The sequence below is a fragment of the Anopheles cruzii genome, chromosome 3 (assembly GCF_943734635.1).
Source record: "Anopheles cruzii chromosome 3, idAnoCruzAS_RS32_06, whole genome shotgun sequence".
Lineage (NCBI taxonomy): Eukaryota > Metazoa > Arthropoda > Insecta > Diptera > Culicidae > Anopheles > Anopheles cruzii.
In genome coordinates this window covers 57,347,440-57,365,174 of record NC_069145.1, presented here as the reverse complement: position 1 = coordinate 57,365,174, position 17,735 = coordinate 57,347,440, and the positions used below count along the sequence as shown (strand labels likewise).

The 17,735-nt window shown below is 47.8% G+C and overlaps 1 protein-coding gene across 1 annotated transcript in view; it reads right to left on the bottom strand.

Moving 5' to 3' along the window:
• LOC128270662 (mucin-5AC-like) overlaps nucleotides 1–17,735 on the bottom strand; it is a 144,538-nt gene that overhangs the window by 122,057 nt on the left and 4,746 nt on the right. The window lies entirely within an intron of this gene.

Below are 17,735 nucleotides of genomic sequence, written 5' to 3'. Positions count from 1 at the left end.
AATTGAAGGCGAAGAGTCCTTATGTCCTTTCAGCATTCGTTCATAAATTTCCTTTACTTTTAAATCTTCCAAAAATAAAAATTCAATAACTAGACGATACTTGACTTTTTTCATTGTAAAAAACACTGTGACACGCCGACGGCCTCTGTTGTTGAAGCGCAAAACTTACTGAACAACCCAGTAGAGTGTGATTGAATTTTGTTCATTTTATTATCGAGCTCAATTAAGGACGCGGCTGGCAGTGTAACTGGAAAACCTTGCCGTTCGGGAGCTGTCGATTAATTTCGATCAGATTATTAATTTCCGCTGAAAACGGACCCCATGCGGTGCGTGCACCGTCTTCCCAGAAAGGGCCAAACTCTTCGGAGGCAGCCACAAATTAATCATAATCATACTCTTCACGTCATGCCAGGTGGTCAGGTGGGAAAAAGTGGCCACCAACCGGTAGCTCGCCGCTCGCTGCGTACGGTTCGATTAAAAAACAACCTTCCATGGGCCCGATGGTGGCCGACAGCTGCCCACCCGTGCCGGCTACCGGTCACGCACCGGCAGAGATTCGACAGCGGTCCGCACAGGATGGATGATTAAGCCGAGATTAAGATTCATTGCGCCGAGTTTCGCCGATGCCAGAGCGCTCGGCTTTCCTCAAGATTTGATTTGATGTGCTCCGCGCTGACATGTATTATTAATATTAACATTTACGAGTTACACCGTTTAGCTATTACGAGCCGCGCTTGTGGGTTGCATCTTACGAAACGTCCCGCGCGCTCGAGAGGCAATCAGAAGCGGCGCGCTGGTCGCAAAACGACGCAACTTCCGCGCAGGGTGATCAATTTGAAATACCAGCCCGTGCGATGATAACGAAAACAAATGTAACGTTTAAGTAAGAGTATTATGGTTGCCAACGTACGATACACGAGAGCGATAGGCGTTTTATTGGCTTCATGGTTAAAGCAATAACGCAGCGAAACGAAGCTTTCCACCAACTAGTCATGGCGTCATGATGATGTTTTAATGCTAGTTTTTCACAAGGAACACGCCGCGTTTATAACGAGTTTGAAAGTTTTTCCTAAACTTCAAAATTTTCAAAACCAGACAATTTTACACTAAACATCATTCGTGAAATTTGTTTATATGTTGTTTAAGATTATTCTTATCCAATAGCAAGTCCTTCGCTATTGATGGCCTGAACGGTAGCGTTGTTTACTGTCGACTAAGATGTTGAAGAAGTTATCAACTACTCTGAAAAACTAAATTGAACTTACAGAGATGCAGTTGTAGTTCTCAAAGTATAGAAGTCATTCATCCAGGAGTCATTGGCCATACAGGATCGAAAAACTTCTACCAGTTTCCCTTTCTAAACAGAAAGCTTCTCTACAGTCGAAACTATATCCAAATACTTGCTTGCTGTCCAACTACTTCTCGAAAATCAAGTCAAGCCCTACAGAAGCGTGTCCTAAATTTCAACTTCAACCCAACGCTACGCCCCTGGCTGCCTCCAGCTGACACACCTGACCCCCACGTGCCGGCCTCTAAGCACCGGTGACGGCAGCTTCGACCCGATCCAGGAGACTCTATTTCGAAAGTCCTTCTATTCACGATCGGTTTCGACAAATCGACCCCAAAACAGAACCTTTTGTCCCCCAACGGAGTTGACCCAGCCGGGCTGGAGGTTACTGTGGCAACCGGTTGCTCAGTTGCCCGGTTCTAGTCTTGCGTCAATTGGCGTCAATCAAATAACGGCGTCAGTTAACCTGGGACAGTACGTGCTACGCGGTTAACATCCGTTAACCTCATCCAGCCGAGACCGGAGTTCGGTCGGCTTCCTGCTGGCGGTCTGTCGACCGTTAGCCAAGCCAAGTAGCCGAAGCCGAAGGTCAAGTCGGACCTGCCGCAATTGCCACAGGCCCGTCACGTGTCTATGGCCGCGGGTTTCGGCTTTTGCGCACACTTCTGATTTCGCGGAGCCGGTGTCTGACCTACTGCACTGCATTTTGAAACTGACCTGGCCCGGGTCGGTCCGGCTCCGTAGCGCTACCGAAACCGTGGCTCCGGTGATAGTAATTACTCTCGAAGCTCGAAAAGTAAACGGCGCGTTTCGAGGCGAAAGAAAGGCAAAGAAAAAGATAAACCGACGTACGGCTCCGTATCAAAACGGTGGCCCAAACGGTCCGGCTGGCTTCGCTCCGGTAGCCTCTTGGGTGAAGGTGCGGCGTTGTAGGCGGTGGTTGGGAAACATTTAATTTTATACACCCCCTGCACAGACCCCAGACAGTGTGGTGGAAGTTTTGCTCGTTTTCCACCTGGTCGAGACTTGGTGGCGTCTTGACCGACCTGTCCGTAGCCCGTCTCGTCCCGGGTCGCAAACGGAGAAGATTTACTGCTGCTCGTCATCGCCGCGCTAGGCGAATCGCTAAGTGCTGGAACGTGTATGGTTTTGGCGTTCTCGTCTCACGCTGAAGATGGTGCCGCGATACGCTGCGAGGGGCCATATCTTCGTGGGACCAATCTGTGTTGGGACTTGGGACGAAATCTTCGCAAATCTTGATTTGCACGTCTAGCTTTCTCGATCTTCCCAGAACCTGGCGGCCCTAGCCGGAGAGGTCATAAATCTCCGCTCCCGGTGGACACTGACGACGGGCGCCGATTAGGCCGGTGAGAGCTTCTTTGACGCCACCGTGACCATATGTGCAGCGAATGCAGTTTCCACGTCCACGGCAATGCAGCGCCGCGGTGCAACGCGCCGTGGTTTCGTTTCGGTTTCCATTTCAGCCCCAGTCTTCTTCCGACCCCATTAACCGGAGGGGTCTCTCTCTCTCTCTCTCGCAGTCTCTTGCCGGTCACCAGCGGAGTTCAGCTAAGATTTGGCGTAAATGTGGAGGGAACCCCGGGCGGGGAACGGAATGTGTTGCAGACGGAACGGCAATTAGGAAAATGGGTTAGAAATTGCGCCGTGCGACGTCGTCGTCGGCTAGCGCTCCGGGTGGTTTTGCGAAGCGATGCTGCAACGCCATGAACACTGCACCGGGTGTTCCGAAAGTGAATCTTCGGGATCGTTCCGTTCCGGAGCGAGGTTGAAGAGGCAGCCTCGAGCTGGCCTCGATATCGGTGAGGATCTAGAAGTAAAAACTTCATCCCAGAGTTTTGCACTTTCTTTGAAAGTTTGCGAATATTTTTATGTAACATTTAGGAAGTTGGTCATTCGAAATACTGACATACGGAATGAAGATGTTCATGTAAGTTAGGTTTGGACAATTGATTTAAAAAAACTTGGGTTCAGTCAGCGTAGGTTCACCAGAACTTTTGAATGACTGAAAGAAGGAATTCCGAGATACCTTCATACGTAACATTGTTGATCGATTTTAGTCGATGAAACATTCAGCTACTTAAGATTAGATTGGAGTAAAAACAATAAAAGATTGCCAAATGATGACTGATCTTCGTCAATGGACTATCCTTCAGTTCAATCTCAAATATCTGAGATATACCTAGAGTCAGGTATGAATAAGAGCAGTACAGCTCCACATACTAAGAGACCAAGAATTAGGACCAGATATACCTGACGGACTATTGCATCCACTATAGCTGTGTCTTCGTCAAAGCATTATGTTTTCTATTTAAGATTCGCAAGTACCCAACTCACGTAGCAGAATGGACTCCACACGAACGAAGTGCAAAATCTCTGCGGGTCTCATCTCTCACATTTATCTCGCATACCTTCTATGCTCCTGATCAGATAGTGGGTTTTTTGTATCTATGGCTGTCTTGCGCGTGTGTGTGTGTGTGTGCATGATTGCATCGCGATCGGAGCACACTCTCGGCACTCCCAGTGACTCCACAGCCGGTCGACCGGTGGCGCATTTCGAGGCACCGCGCACCGTTATGCTTCAACTAGGACAGGTTTCGAACCTGTCATCGTCGGTGTGTCGAGTCCGTCGGAGTGGAAAAATGTGCGCTTTTCGCTGTGCGTTCCACTCCCAGCGTTTCATTCCCGGCCGGTCCGATCGATCGATGTTGGATGCGCGTTGTCTCGGCCGCGGCCCCGCCGTGCCTTCGAGAAACCAGATTCAATTTCTAATTTCTTGCCTCCTCGCCGGTGTCGGGCGGTCGGTCGGGATGGTGGTGTTGGTGTTAACAATGCGCGAAGCGCACATTTTCTGCACAAATGTTGGTGCAGTCGGCTGCACCAACATCGAACCAGCTCACGGAGTCTGCGCTCCGGATGGGGCAGCAAATACCGATCCCCGATCCCGCCTGCGATGCAGCAGCGTGGTCTGTGACAAATGTATGCTAATGCCCTAGCCGAACCATCGTTTGTTCAACAAAGTGGGGCCGAAAGATCGCGATCCGATTCGGCAGAGCAGAGGTGAACCGTGCTAGAGGCCGAGGTGCGCACATGCCGGAGCTCATAAATGGCAGGACTTTATGCTGCTGCACCTTGCATTACGACGGTGCGCCATTGCAACATCGATATTTAGGTGGCAATAATGTGGATCACACAGTCAAGTGGAGAATCAGCCGTTGCACGAGCATTTGCACACGAATTCCTGACCTTTGGTGTAACGTAAAACGTCGATTTTAATTAAATTTCAATAGGGTTTTGACCGGGTGATGCACTTAGTGGCAGACATCGCACCCGGTGAGAAGTACGTGGGAACATTTTTTATTTGTATTGAATCAGCTCGATGGGAGGGTTGTATGTCCTTGCCTTTCATTTATTATCTCAATTGATCCTTTCATGCTGTGAAAGTGAAAATTCTAAGGTGTAGGCAGGTATGAGGATAATGTTGCTTCTGGTGGTCTGCTTCTAGAATGCCAGTAGTAATGGACAATAAAGTACAAATAGTAAAACTGAGTACTAAATAACAGGCTGCCTCATCTAGCGTCAGGGTGACTAATTGAACAGGGTGCCTCATCGATGGTTGACCTGCTGGGACCAATTTAGAATCAGATTTGATCGGAGATTTCAACAGTATTGACCCACTGTCAATACTGGAATTGTGGATCCTTCTTTCTAGACGAGAAGTTTTGAGATACTCGAACATAGTCCAATGTCCATGTCCAGCCCTATGGAGCTACTCTCTTTTTGAACTGTTATTGAAATTGACTTTCCTCCATCTTCAATAATCTTCAAAACGGCACACTTTGAACCCATGAAACCCCGTGACTGGGGCAAGCTTTCCCCAACCGGAGCGTACCTCAAATCACTGCGCGACCCACAATTGCTCTCCGGTGCTCCAGACGATTTCTTCTCTCCAAATTGCGCACGCCGCCGCCAGTCATCGTGGAGCGATTTGTCCCTGTCGCAATCTGCTTCCTTCCTCGCGTCGCATCGGGCGCGTCGCGCGGCAATTAATCGAGGAAAGAAATGAGCGCCCCGCGAGGGCCGCCATTAATAGCCGCAAGCATAAATCGATCGATTAATTAGACTCGACTCGGCTCAGTGCTGGTGTCGAAATTATGGACGGATTGTTGGGCGTTTGATGAGGGGCGTCGGTTGGAAAGCGGCGCCGGAGCCATTTCGTCGAGACTGAGACGATGGTATGCTGACGGTGCTTTATGTCGACCGATGTCTGGATGTCTTCCAAAACGCGGCCTCGCAATGATTATTTATGCTGCTGAGAAACCATCCAAGTAGCGTTCAGGCGCCTGGGAAAACCTCAAGCAGATAAGCGATTGGAGACAGGCACATCCGGAAGCGACCGATAATGTCCAACCCGAAACGTCCCACCCCCCCGGGCGGCCTCGAGAATTGGCCCTCTAGTTGTGCCAATATTTGCGACAGCACTTTTCTGACGCACCCGACACCGGGCGCCCCGTGGGGAAAGCTTGGGCCATTATTAACTATTTTTAGTTCGACCACGGCTCGTTACCGGTTTTTCCGACCGGGCCCAGGCGGACGACAAGCGGACCAAACAACGGCGGCAGTGCCAAATAATGCACCATAAACGAGGCCCGGCCCCTGGCAAACCCCGGGGTGGAACGCACCCGGAACCAGGTGGCCGGGTGGCTGATGGGCCATGTGTGAAAGTTTTGGTTTAACGTTAATCTTCGCTTTTCTTACGCATGCTGGTTACCTTCCCTCTCACTCTCTCTGGTTTTTTTTGTCAGTTTAGTTTGGTTTGTTTTGTCTTTAATGACGCCTCGCTGCCTTCGCGTCACATTTAAGCTTAGGGTATGTTGCGTTTGCTCCTCCCTGGGAAGCGAAGACGACAACGACGACGACGTCAACGGCGTTTTATGTCGTTTCGAGATGGCAGTTTCGCTTTCCGTTTCCATAAAGCTTATTGTTCATAATTGAACTTGATTTTCAGGTTCACTTTCGTTTCCGACGTCGCGAGACGTTCGGCTTCGAAGATGCGAAGCCGGCGCGCGGGAGGAAAGTTTCGGTCGGTTGGTTGTCGCTGCGAAGCGCGGGGCTCTTTGGTAGGCCCCCACGAAAACCGGTCGACTGGCGTTTTCTTTTATGGCGCGCAGAAGATGCGCCACGCTGGGGGACTCTGAGTCCAATCGGTGGCCGGATTGTCCCCGTGTGCGAGTTAGATATTGGCTAATTATATAATGGAAGTCAATCAAAATCTGACTAAACTGATGACGAAGTCTGTTCTAGGGTGTACTTTCATTGTCCATGAATGAAAAGAAACCAAGAACCCACAGATGAAAAAGGATACATAGAACCTATTTCAACTTAAGGGAACTGTCTCGTTTATCATTGCTTTAAAATGCGCTAAACTAATCCTGACTTGTGAAGAGTGAGAATTATCGATAGCCTGTTTGAAATGTTTTTCCATATATCTAGTGATCTCCAATTCTTGGACTTCTTTTATTTACCTTTGCCCAACCCTCATTAAGGATGTCAGTGTCAGATTTACCTTCTGTAAAGGGTGTTCGCTATATTCTTCCTGTTCCGTGCTTTCTTCTCAGCAAAGAGGACCGCCATTAACTTCGACTATCGACTTTGCGGTACGGACCATACGCAGAATGATGTTGTCCGTGACCTTGGTATTCTTCTTGATTCTAAGCTCAGCCTTAACAGTCACATCACATTGAGGAGACAATCTAGCATGCTAAACAAATTTTGGGGTATCAAGAGCTGGTAAACCGTTTCGTCGCTTGCTGTGTTTGAAAACTCTGTACTGAGGTATTGTTCTACCTGTTATAAAATATGCGTCTATGGTTTGGTCTACCACGTTTCACAGCAGGTTGAGCTGCTGTCAGACGTCTTCCCTGGAGGCCCGGCGCAACCCTTTCGGAATACCCGGAAATCGTTGGCTTCTTCTGGAACTTGACATCTTAGAGTGAAGGAGAACAGCTTGCTCGTAGAGCCAGGTCTGCTCTAAACGTTGATAACACGTGCAATCGCATCATGTTCACGTGACCCACCACTTGAATATCATGTGTCGATGGTTGAAGCTGTCCGCGCCTTAAGATACCATCTTTCTAGTCCTTAAGACTATTTTTAAGAGCTATGTGTGCCACGTGACTCATCGAACTCTCATCGACCAGATGTTTTGACAGCAATTCAAATCAGTTAAGAACATAAATCACGACAAATGAGAACTTAGGAATAGGATCGGCTAATCGGAAAAGTAATAGAAATTCGTATAGAGTACTGAAAAAACGTTTTAAAAAATTGCTAGAATATTGTTAAGTGTCTTGCGAAATGGCATCGATGTCAGAAACAGCTCATATTTATTGGTAATAATATAAATAATACTTCAACAAATTCTTTAGTATACTCTTCAATCCTGAGGGCATTGTAAAATTGTGTTTTTTAATTTAGAAAAAAAACCTATGCCAAAATGCTCACTTGCTTGTAATTTAACACATTGTAATATTGTTGTTCAACATGCGTCTGATGATTGAATTTAACGATTGAACCACGGACCAGCACGAGCATAACATGTACCTTTTTTTGCCTCCGCCAACCGTTCGCCGAGCCGAGCGAGTGAAACTAAGTTAATAAAGATAGCATCGTGTTAATTACATGACAGTTGAAATCGCAACAATTTCATTTCACCTAAGCCCGCCTCTTCCACCGGGCGAACAGCGGGAGCATATCCTCCCGATGGCGTGCCACCGAGCCCCATCCGGCGCATTAATTTAAATAGTTCTGCATTGTGTTTGGTGAGTGTTGTTTCCAGTCGAGCAAAAAATGCGTTGCGTTGGCTAGGCCTTGCATACGCAGCCAGGTCACGCAATTTCCTTACGCCGTGTGCCTTACGCGGAAAAGCGTGATTCTTTCGCTCCCAACGCCGGAGCTCTCAAGCTCGACGAGGAATTGGAAAATTGGCGGCTAAGCATTTCCGTCCGTTTTGCAAACGGTCCGAGCGCTGGTGCGCTGGCCGTCAGGAAGCGTCTATTGGTTTCCATTTTATTTTGCCCGTTGCCACAACTCAAACGAGCCATTCGCGGTTTTCCAGCTTTTCAATATGCAGTGGCCGCGGGTCATGTGGAAATCCGGTGCCTAAACTTCGCTGCCTTTCCGCTATTTAGGCCCTTCCACGGGCACACACTCGAAATGATTTTATTTTGCACAACCGGGCGCCGAGGCCAAGCCGAAGAAGCGGCACGCTTTTCCATTCCGGCTTTTCCGGATTAGCGGGGAAAACTGAATTCCTTTCACGGCGCGATAACATCTCGCTCGGGCAGGCAGGTCTCGCACGTAAAGTGCCGTATGATTGATCCGCGAGCGATGGGAAACCGCCGAAGCGAACGCATCGGATGTTGCACAACGCAAAGCCACACAACCGTATGGATTGTTGGAAAGAAAATTTCTACCGAAACGGCTTTTCTTCGCCGCACGGCGACTGGCCAGGCGAGAAAAATGTTTTGCTGGCGAGCTGGCGGGAGAAAAGCAAAACATAAATATATAAAAAGCCCATCTCATCGGCATCGGTCTTTCTATGCCAGCCGAGCGCCGAGGCCGAGAGGGGAACGAAAAAAAAACACACACGAGGGAACACCCTCGGTCCTCCTATTGGCATCGTTGGGCATGAAACAACCTAATCATCGGCGGACGGCGGCGGTGGATGTTGCGCCGGGCTCCGGGCGGCGGTTCGTTTCGCTGAACCGATTTTCCTGGCCGCTGGCTCTTCTCTCATTCATTAGCGATGCACGAATTTCACTATCTCCCACAACAAACCGGCCGACAACACACACACACGGACACGCGCGAGATGAAAGTGTACGAAATGTGCATTTCTCATGCGGCCCCAGCAGCCCAGCGATCGCGGATCGTGGTGTGTGGATCGCGGCACCGACTGCAAACGGAGATGCAATTATTGGGTTATGTGTAAACATTTTCTTTAAAGTCATCTCGGGCCAGGAAACCGAACCGTTGGATGATTTAAGCGACGGCTTGAATATTGCTGCCATTTCGTTTACTAACCAATTGATTCAACCAGTTCTTCAACCAGTTTCTTATCCTATACTTTAAGACGTTCAATGTTGTTTTAAGGTTCTAAGAGCAAAACAATGAAAATTAAATGCTAATCCAATTCAATGGAGTTTTCGCTTTTTTACATATATTTCTTCGTTTTTCTCGATGTTAAAGCAACTAGAGTAGACTCTGTTACTTATGAGTAACAATTGCATGATTTTTCATATGTTTTTGGCAATCAAATGCAGAATTTAGGGCGAGAAACAGGCGATGAAGAATTCACAAGACATTACATTTTCACAAGACATGTTTCTCAGTTTGTAAAATGGTAAGTCCTGGTAAGTCCTTTTGTAAACTAATCGATGAAGAGCGTCCAATGGTCATGAATATGAGTTTTAAGGTAAAAATAGCTTAAGATAAAAACGCATAAAATATTCAACTAAAACTTTAATCAGAACATATAGAAGTCCCCTTTGGGGCTTGTCACCCGACATAGCCTAAATATGCAGGCAAATCTGACTTTATTCTGGCCAAAAACTTTACGAGCATAAGAAAACCAAATTGAAAAAATAGGATGGTATTTTACCATCGAAATGCTTTGAAACCTGTTTGGAGTTCCGGAACGATGAATTCTTGGTATGACCCAAGTATAATTACGAGCAGTAGCACTTTTCTTCTTTAAGTAGACTTCGCCTTTGAGCCTTAAGAGACCTTTGAGAAGACCTCGCATAATTTCAAAGAATTAGTTAATTTAATCAACATAATGTGGACCACAACAATTCGTGAGGACTGTAGAACGAACCATAGGACAAAGCCAGTCTGTTTGGCAATATTATCTAAGACAGAATATTGTCTGAATCTAAAAAATTAACTTGCCACTTGTTACCACTTGCACCAGTGAAGGTTGTTCGAAACGCTTCATGTGTAAAAATTATCCTAAAAAAGAGCAGAAATATTATCTACATGATTTCATCGATGCCTTTGGCTAAATTTGATTGGCTAAATCAGTTTTTCATCCTCTTATTTCATAGATTCTTTTGATTTGTTCAAATAAACTTTGTTTCGCTAGCCACTGTGTTTCGCATTAATTTTCAAAATTCTATAAAAAGGTCAAGTCAGTAGATAAATTCCACCATTTTTCACTAATCATTACTAATTGGTGATTAGTGAAGAATATGTACTTAATTTTTAATAAATTATTTAATTCGATAAAGATAAGAGTACATATGATTAGTGCTCTTGCTTCTTCCCAAGAGTTGCCACTAAAATATGAAAATGACTTGCAGCCCTCACTGGTCACTGGTTGGAAGTGAAACTTTATGTTATTTCTCCGAAAACTGTACCATGTGCCTTTTTTACCCATTCGAGTTTCGTTTTCGATTTTGTGACTCCCGGCTTTCGTCCACCAATTTCCCCTGGTCACATTTGCAAAACAAAGCATTTTCGCCTAACAACCTTGCGCTCTTGCTTTGGCACGAAAGGGTGTCCTTGACGGTGCCGGCTCAAAAACTGCTCAACGCCAAGCTCGGGCTTTTTACTTTCATTTTTCCCGCTTCGAATCAGTCGTTGGGTCCATTGTTGAACGGGACACACCGCGTGACAGTGGCAACTCCCTTTCGTGGATGGGCTACGTTTCAAGTGAGTGTGAGCCGGTGTGGCCTGGCCCGCACCGTGCACGCGCTCCCCGACATTGACCTTGCCACCGCGGCCACCAGGATCGCCGGGACTCGTGCCGCGCCGAAGATGCTCTCTTGGGCGTAGAGGCAAAAAAAGGGAAACCACTCGCCAGTTGGAGAGCTTTCGGAGAGCGGGCAAAGAAACCGGTTACTAACCACCGACAACGCCAGCCGCCTATCTGAGGGCGATCGCAGCACGGTAAAGATGACGCAGCCGCGCAGCAATCGTGGCCGGGACCAGCGGCGCGTCATCGTCGAGCAGAAGACCGGCAACGGTGCATTGCTCTCCGATGCCAACCAACGGTACCTTTGGAGGCGGAGGGGGGGCTGACTGGCCCCAAAAGACGGCCGGCCGCGAAGACGACTGTCCGCGCGCGAGAAGCGAAATCATCGTGTCGAGATTCCGTGGCGCGAAGAAAGAAAGGGAAAATAATGTTTACGGCGTTGGCGATAAAACTCCGGGCCCGGAACCGACCTGAAAGCCACCCAAACAACGGACGATCGATCGTCAGACCGGGCGCGTGCGGGACAAAAATGGGCAGCATAAAATATGCTAATGTCATCTTTCACCCCGAACCGTGCTCGCGCGTGGTTTGCGTCGAATTTATGGTGCCTCTCGGGCTCGCGAGTTTATCGACACCCGGGGATGGTGCGATGCGATGTTGTCGATGTTTGATCGGATGGCACCGGGCCCCGCCGAGCACACCGTTTAGTGTTTTACTGCCCGGCAGTTTGAAAGGCCCGAGCGATCGCATTTAGGGAGGAGAATGATTATGATTTGATGAAGAGCGTTTGTAAATTAATCGTTCGCTGATTAGCAGACGGCACCGAACATCTGCTCAACATGTGTCACGTCACGGAGGGTTTCAAAAGGGCGCATCTCGGAATCTGCAAATCAAATCGCAACCCTAAAACAAGCCTCAAAAACTCAACATCAGCGAGACTCAATTTCTTTGCCCCCTTTTGTGGGTTTGCCCGGTGGGAAACCGACGCCATCTGAGGGCGCTGTGCCCGCCGACGAATGCCGACGAAGAATTTCCCAATTCCACAACATAATTACCACCGTTAATGACAACCGGCATCTCACAGAGCGCCTCAGTTGGCCAGCTGGCTGACTCGATTGGGAAATTGGGACACTCCGGGAGTGGGATGTTAAAAATTTTCCTAATCCACTGTTTGTTTGTTGTGTTTGCGAGTGTGTGTATTTTTCTCTCTCCTCTTCTAGTTTTGCCTCATCAACCACCAGTTACCACTGCCACCGTTGTGTGTGTGTTTGGTGGGGCGGACCGGCGAGGAGAATCGGTGAATTGGTGGTTCTCATGATCTACCGGATTGATGGATGGATCAATGGGAGCCCCCCTTAACGAGCGCCCGCGTCAGGGGGAGGATTTGTCTGCGGCTGGGAACCATTATCTGGGTTCTGGGCCGACACCACCAGGATAGGTCTCGTGTGGCTCAACCTGCGAGTCTACAAGATGAATGGGTTCGATTCAAGATAGTCGAGATCTCGGTGGCGATACGTTTGTTGAAGTTCGCCATCTCAATCTCAACTTTACCCAACATACCGACGGCTATCACAACGCAGCACCGAGGGGGTTCAGTTTTGACGCTTGGAAGGGTGCGCTAAACGCGGACCAAGATGCGTTACCTGCAATTAGAAACAATAAAAGTATTTGGGTGAAACAATTGGAGCATTTGGAGGGGTGCAGGGTGCGCTACGGTTTGGGCTTTATTATTTGTCTACTAATTACTTAATTCGTCTGTGTACTGAAGAAACTGGTGAGTTGATTGAGCGTTTGCGTGTTATGTTGAGAAGGCTCCATAGTGAGAACTCCACAAATATCTTAAAAATATCATTAAATATCTGATCTGGGATATCCATCTAGTGTTTGGATTTTAAACTACCGATTACTTGATTTTTAAAACGTCAACCTTCATTCTGAAAATTGTAAACATTTAGTAGAAACTTTGACATTTACGAAATGGAACGCTATACCCTTGCAGAAAATTGGGAAATATTAAAAACTAATTTCCAAAGTGGTGAGAACTCCACGAAATTTGAAAAGCTTTGTGGTGTGTGCTGACAAGCTAAAAAGAAGATCTTTCGTATTTGGAGCTTGTCTGTCGCCGTGCAAGAGAAGCCAATGCACCCACAACGAGTAACGGTTTGGAGCGAATTTAGGTTTTGCGGCACCGAGAAATGTTGGCGGATTGGTTCTTCGGCGAAATTGAACCTGAAAACTTGGACGACATTTGGTTTCAACAGGACGGCACTAGCTGGAGGTTCACTTCACTGTGAGTTGATTGTTAAACCAATTTTCCAATAAGTAAAACACTTTGAGTCATTTTGTAACTTTACTAGATGATGGACGTGCTTCCTGATGGAACTCATTGCAAACCAGCAAGTTCGGTGACTTCGTTAGTGTACAACACACACATTCTGGAGCAGACAGTGCGCCCAACTGCCCCAACGACCTGGTCACTTCCCAATCAGTTCCCTCGAAAACCGCCACATAAAACGGCAATCAAATGTAGGTTAGGCTGCACAACATGCTTTCCGCAGCGAAGTGGAACAACGGCCGAAGAATGTCATAAAACCGCAAGCAACGCGTCCGACAGCACCGGCGACAACCTTAACCATCGGACCGCCGACTTGCGGACGTGCCATGTTCAGGTCTCGAACTCGAAACTGGATCACCTCGCGGTTCAACTTTTGCACGACTTCGACACCGACATGGGCAACGTCAGCGAGCATTTCACTCCACAGTCCCAACGGACCCAACAGATGATGGCCGATGAAAAATGTGTTCCGCCCCGGACCCGGACCCTTGAGGTGGTCCTTCAGGTGGTGCCCGAAAGCCCGAACAGTTTTCCCACACACCTTTCCCAATCCACGGTTCGCGGCCACGCATCTTCGCCGATTGTTTTTGGACTCCGTTTTTGTGTTCGCTGATTAGCTGACTACAGTGATTTACAACCCGCCATGGCTCCCAAAATCGATCGACGTGGCGCTAAAAGGGGTGTTCTCTGGTCGCGCACCCTCCGGTTGTTTGCAAAGAGAGCGGGTGCCCAAATTAAGTGGACTTTAATGAATCGGCGGTTGGCTGCCGCGGATCCCCGCTGGGTGCGATCGCACCACCTCGCAGACACCTCGAAGGCTCGAAAAGGGCCGATTTCGTGCGTTGGGATTGCTCCGAACTTTACACCCCAAAATGGAGCGCCGTGTGAACCTAAAGCCCAACCGAGCGATCCTTCGACACCGTGACAACCGTGTGAGCGGAGTCTAGCCCAAGGAGAAAAAGGAACGGTTCGATCGATCACAGCGGTTCGGTCTGCGTGCTTCCGTCGACTCGGCTCGGTTTAGTCAGCGCGCGTAACCCGAGGCGAGGTTTGCCATATCTTCCGGTCCGGTTGTCCGCACACGGCCAAAGGTTTTGTTTTTGTCCACCTAAAACACACGAGACGTCGGAGCCTTCCTTCTGATAAGCTTGTGAGGTCAGATCTTGGGCTCGGACTCGCCCGGACGGTGCCTACAGCACTTTTGGCCGGCCATTTTTAGACTGTCCCGGGGCCGGGGCTCCGTTGGTCCGTGCCCCTTACAGGGGAGTTTCAACTTTCAGTTTTGTGTGGTTTTGCTTCAGTTTACTGTTTCTTGGTCAATTTCGGTTTTGTCTGGCCGCGCGGTTCGCTGTCGGGAGAATGTCCGGCGCCATCAAGGTCACAGAAAGGGAGTCGAGAACGCCCAAGGTGACGACGAAATGAGAGCAACGCCATGTATGGCTCGAACAGGGTGTAACGGCAGGGTGATCAGCTCCCGATCAGAGACTACCGAAGAGGAAGCGATTGGTGTACGCTTGAGTACGGTTGATGAACCTGTTGGGGCTTCCTGTTTAAGCGAATCGAGCTGAGGTTCAGTTTAATGTACCCGATCATTATATGGTCCTTATAAAGTTTCCTGTATATTTTATTTAACTTAAAAGTTCACTAACGGAAATCGTACTGGTGACAGTTGTTCAAATTCTAGGCAATAACCTCATATACATAATCTTAAATAAGATAAATATGTCTTCAATCAAAAGCACTACCTTTAATCGAATCAACAAACCCCCTCCAACTGCAAACAATCCAAATTGGCATTGGGCACTGGGAAGCGCCACAATGTTGCGCTACTGAGGCCAACCAATTGTTTGCTTTCCAATTGCTGGTTGGATTCGAGAAACACGATTTTCGCAAGCAAAATCGCAGACAACGTTCGAAGAAACCACACATCCTCAGCTGAGCGTCTTGAGCTCCCAATTTCATACCCGAACGACCTGGTCGACAGAAGATGTGTCAACAACATGGTGCTATGTTGTGCTTGAGAGACCAAAAAAACTCCCCGGCCGGGCCGGGTGTCTATTGTTCACCAGGGCCAGGGTAAATTTGCGTACTCTGCTCACCGCCACCGGTTTGCTCACTGTGACGAACATCCAATGGTCCGCCTTTCGTTCGTCACATAGTAAAGCGCGAAAAAAGCGAACGGTTACGCAGTTCGGGGTGCCGATTTAACAATGCCGGCCGCGCGTAAATACACAACCGTCGAATACGAATTAGAAACGTTTAGGAGCTGATCGATTTTAGGGGTAGAGTGAGTTTAATTTTGGGCTAGAGTGAGAGCGCTTCTCACTCGCGAGATGAGCGAGAAAATTAATGTGAGCGAAGCCCAAAGAGCTCGAGGTGCAGGCGAATCAACAGAATAATTACGGTACTTGTGCCTGATGAGCGGCCGAGAAATTGATTGTTAATTTGCGAGAGGGCTTATGGAGCCCTGTGGCGGGCTTTCTCGAACCCACTTCCTGGGTACTCAAGCCAAAGAGGAAGCTTAAACTGCGGCCAAAAATTTGCATATTGTTTATTGAGTTGTGTGCTGTGAGATAATCCACGAGGCCAGTACATATTGTAAACTGCAAAAATATTGGAAAATATCATTCAATATTGGATCACTTCAGGGGCACCGTTTCCTGTTGCTCAGACCGAAAGTTCCTGAGTTCCTGTATCCAGCATAAAAGAATGCGGTGCACTATGTACTTCTTCGAAATTTTTTATAAAACGTTTTAATGGTTTTTGAACATTCCCACAAATGCAAATAACATCACATAATAACATTGCAACATACATCGTGTTAAATCGTTGCATAACTTGGAGCCGATTGAAAAATGTTATTTAAAACATAGGCAATACTTCGTAACACACATTAAACTTAACCATCAAGCGAAGTGATCCTGGAAGTGGCAAGAAACTATGACGCTATTTGCTGGTTGACCCAATATTTACTTTCGCTCATTGCAACATTAAACTAATCGCTCCACGTTCCATTTTCCATTTTGTCACCCGAGCAGCAAAGCGCAGTTAATCGTTGCCGATCGAAGGCCACCGTCGGTGCATTGTGCAACTGGCCTGGCACTTTCTTCCGCGCGCGAGCCCAGCCCCTGCACCCCTAAACGACCGCAATCCGGCAGCAGCGGCAGAGCGTGCAACGAGAGGGATAATAAAACCACATAAAATTATGCAAACTTCCACCCGCAACCCGTAAATCGCTCGCGAGACCGACCGACCGACGGTTCGCTCATATGCTACACAGCATAAGACGAAAGCGAAAAACAAAACCGACCGCGGGGAGAAAGTTCCGCCCGCCTGATGACATTGGAGCACCTGCTGCCGTGCTGCTGCCGTTTGATGAATGCTCAAAGGCCCGCACACGCAAAACGGTGCCACGGCACCGGGAGGAGCCGTGCCACTTCTGGCGCTCGTTACCGTCCATTTGATTTGTGTTTGAAGTGATGTAATGTGGACCGACCGACGCGCGGTGGCATGCCGAAAATGATTTCAATCGTCACCGGCAACAACGGAATGGTCCAGGCCAGGCCAGGCGGTGTCGCGGTGCTAGTAAAAATGTAAGCCCCGGATTCAATTGGCCTCGTTTTGGGCTGGCCTGGTGTTGCTCAAATCCTTTAAAACTCTCCTTCGAGCTCCGTCTTTCGAGACTTTTTGAGTTTTACTGGCTGAGCGCCAGTGGCCGAAAGGTGAGTTTCTTGTAGTTGGACTAGAATTTTAGCTAAATCCATTAACTCATGGTAACTTTTTGAGTATGGTAAGGAGAATTTGGTGAACTCACAAAAGCTCACCTTGTAGCTAAACAAATCTTTATTTGTTCTTCTCAATCTATGTCGTTTTCTTTAAAGTACACCTATGTCTAGGTTGGAAGCAAATTTTGAAACAGTCCAAAAATTCCTTCTTTGGAGTAGCCTTCGACACGTTCTTTGTTTCAGCTTTTATCTTCTTCATTGCCTCGAAACGGTGTCCACTGAGCGTTCTCTTGCGTTTAGCGATTGACCAGAAGCCAAATAGTGCTAACTTATATGTTGAGTGAGTTGAGCTTGTGCCAAAATTATGACGCGGATTGATCACAAAAATGTTATACAAGAACTTCGTCGTGATCTCTAAAAAATCTAGTCTTTTCTGGACGCACAGGTTTCCGCAAACGACGCCAAACACTCAAATAGTATTCGTCAATTGGATTCACAATGCACCACACCAAGATAATCAATGACAATTGTTTCACGTTTGCCCTACTGTTTTTCCCACAGAAGCTTACGGCCCAAGTTTTATCAACCGTGGATTTTTAGTAAATAGTTAGT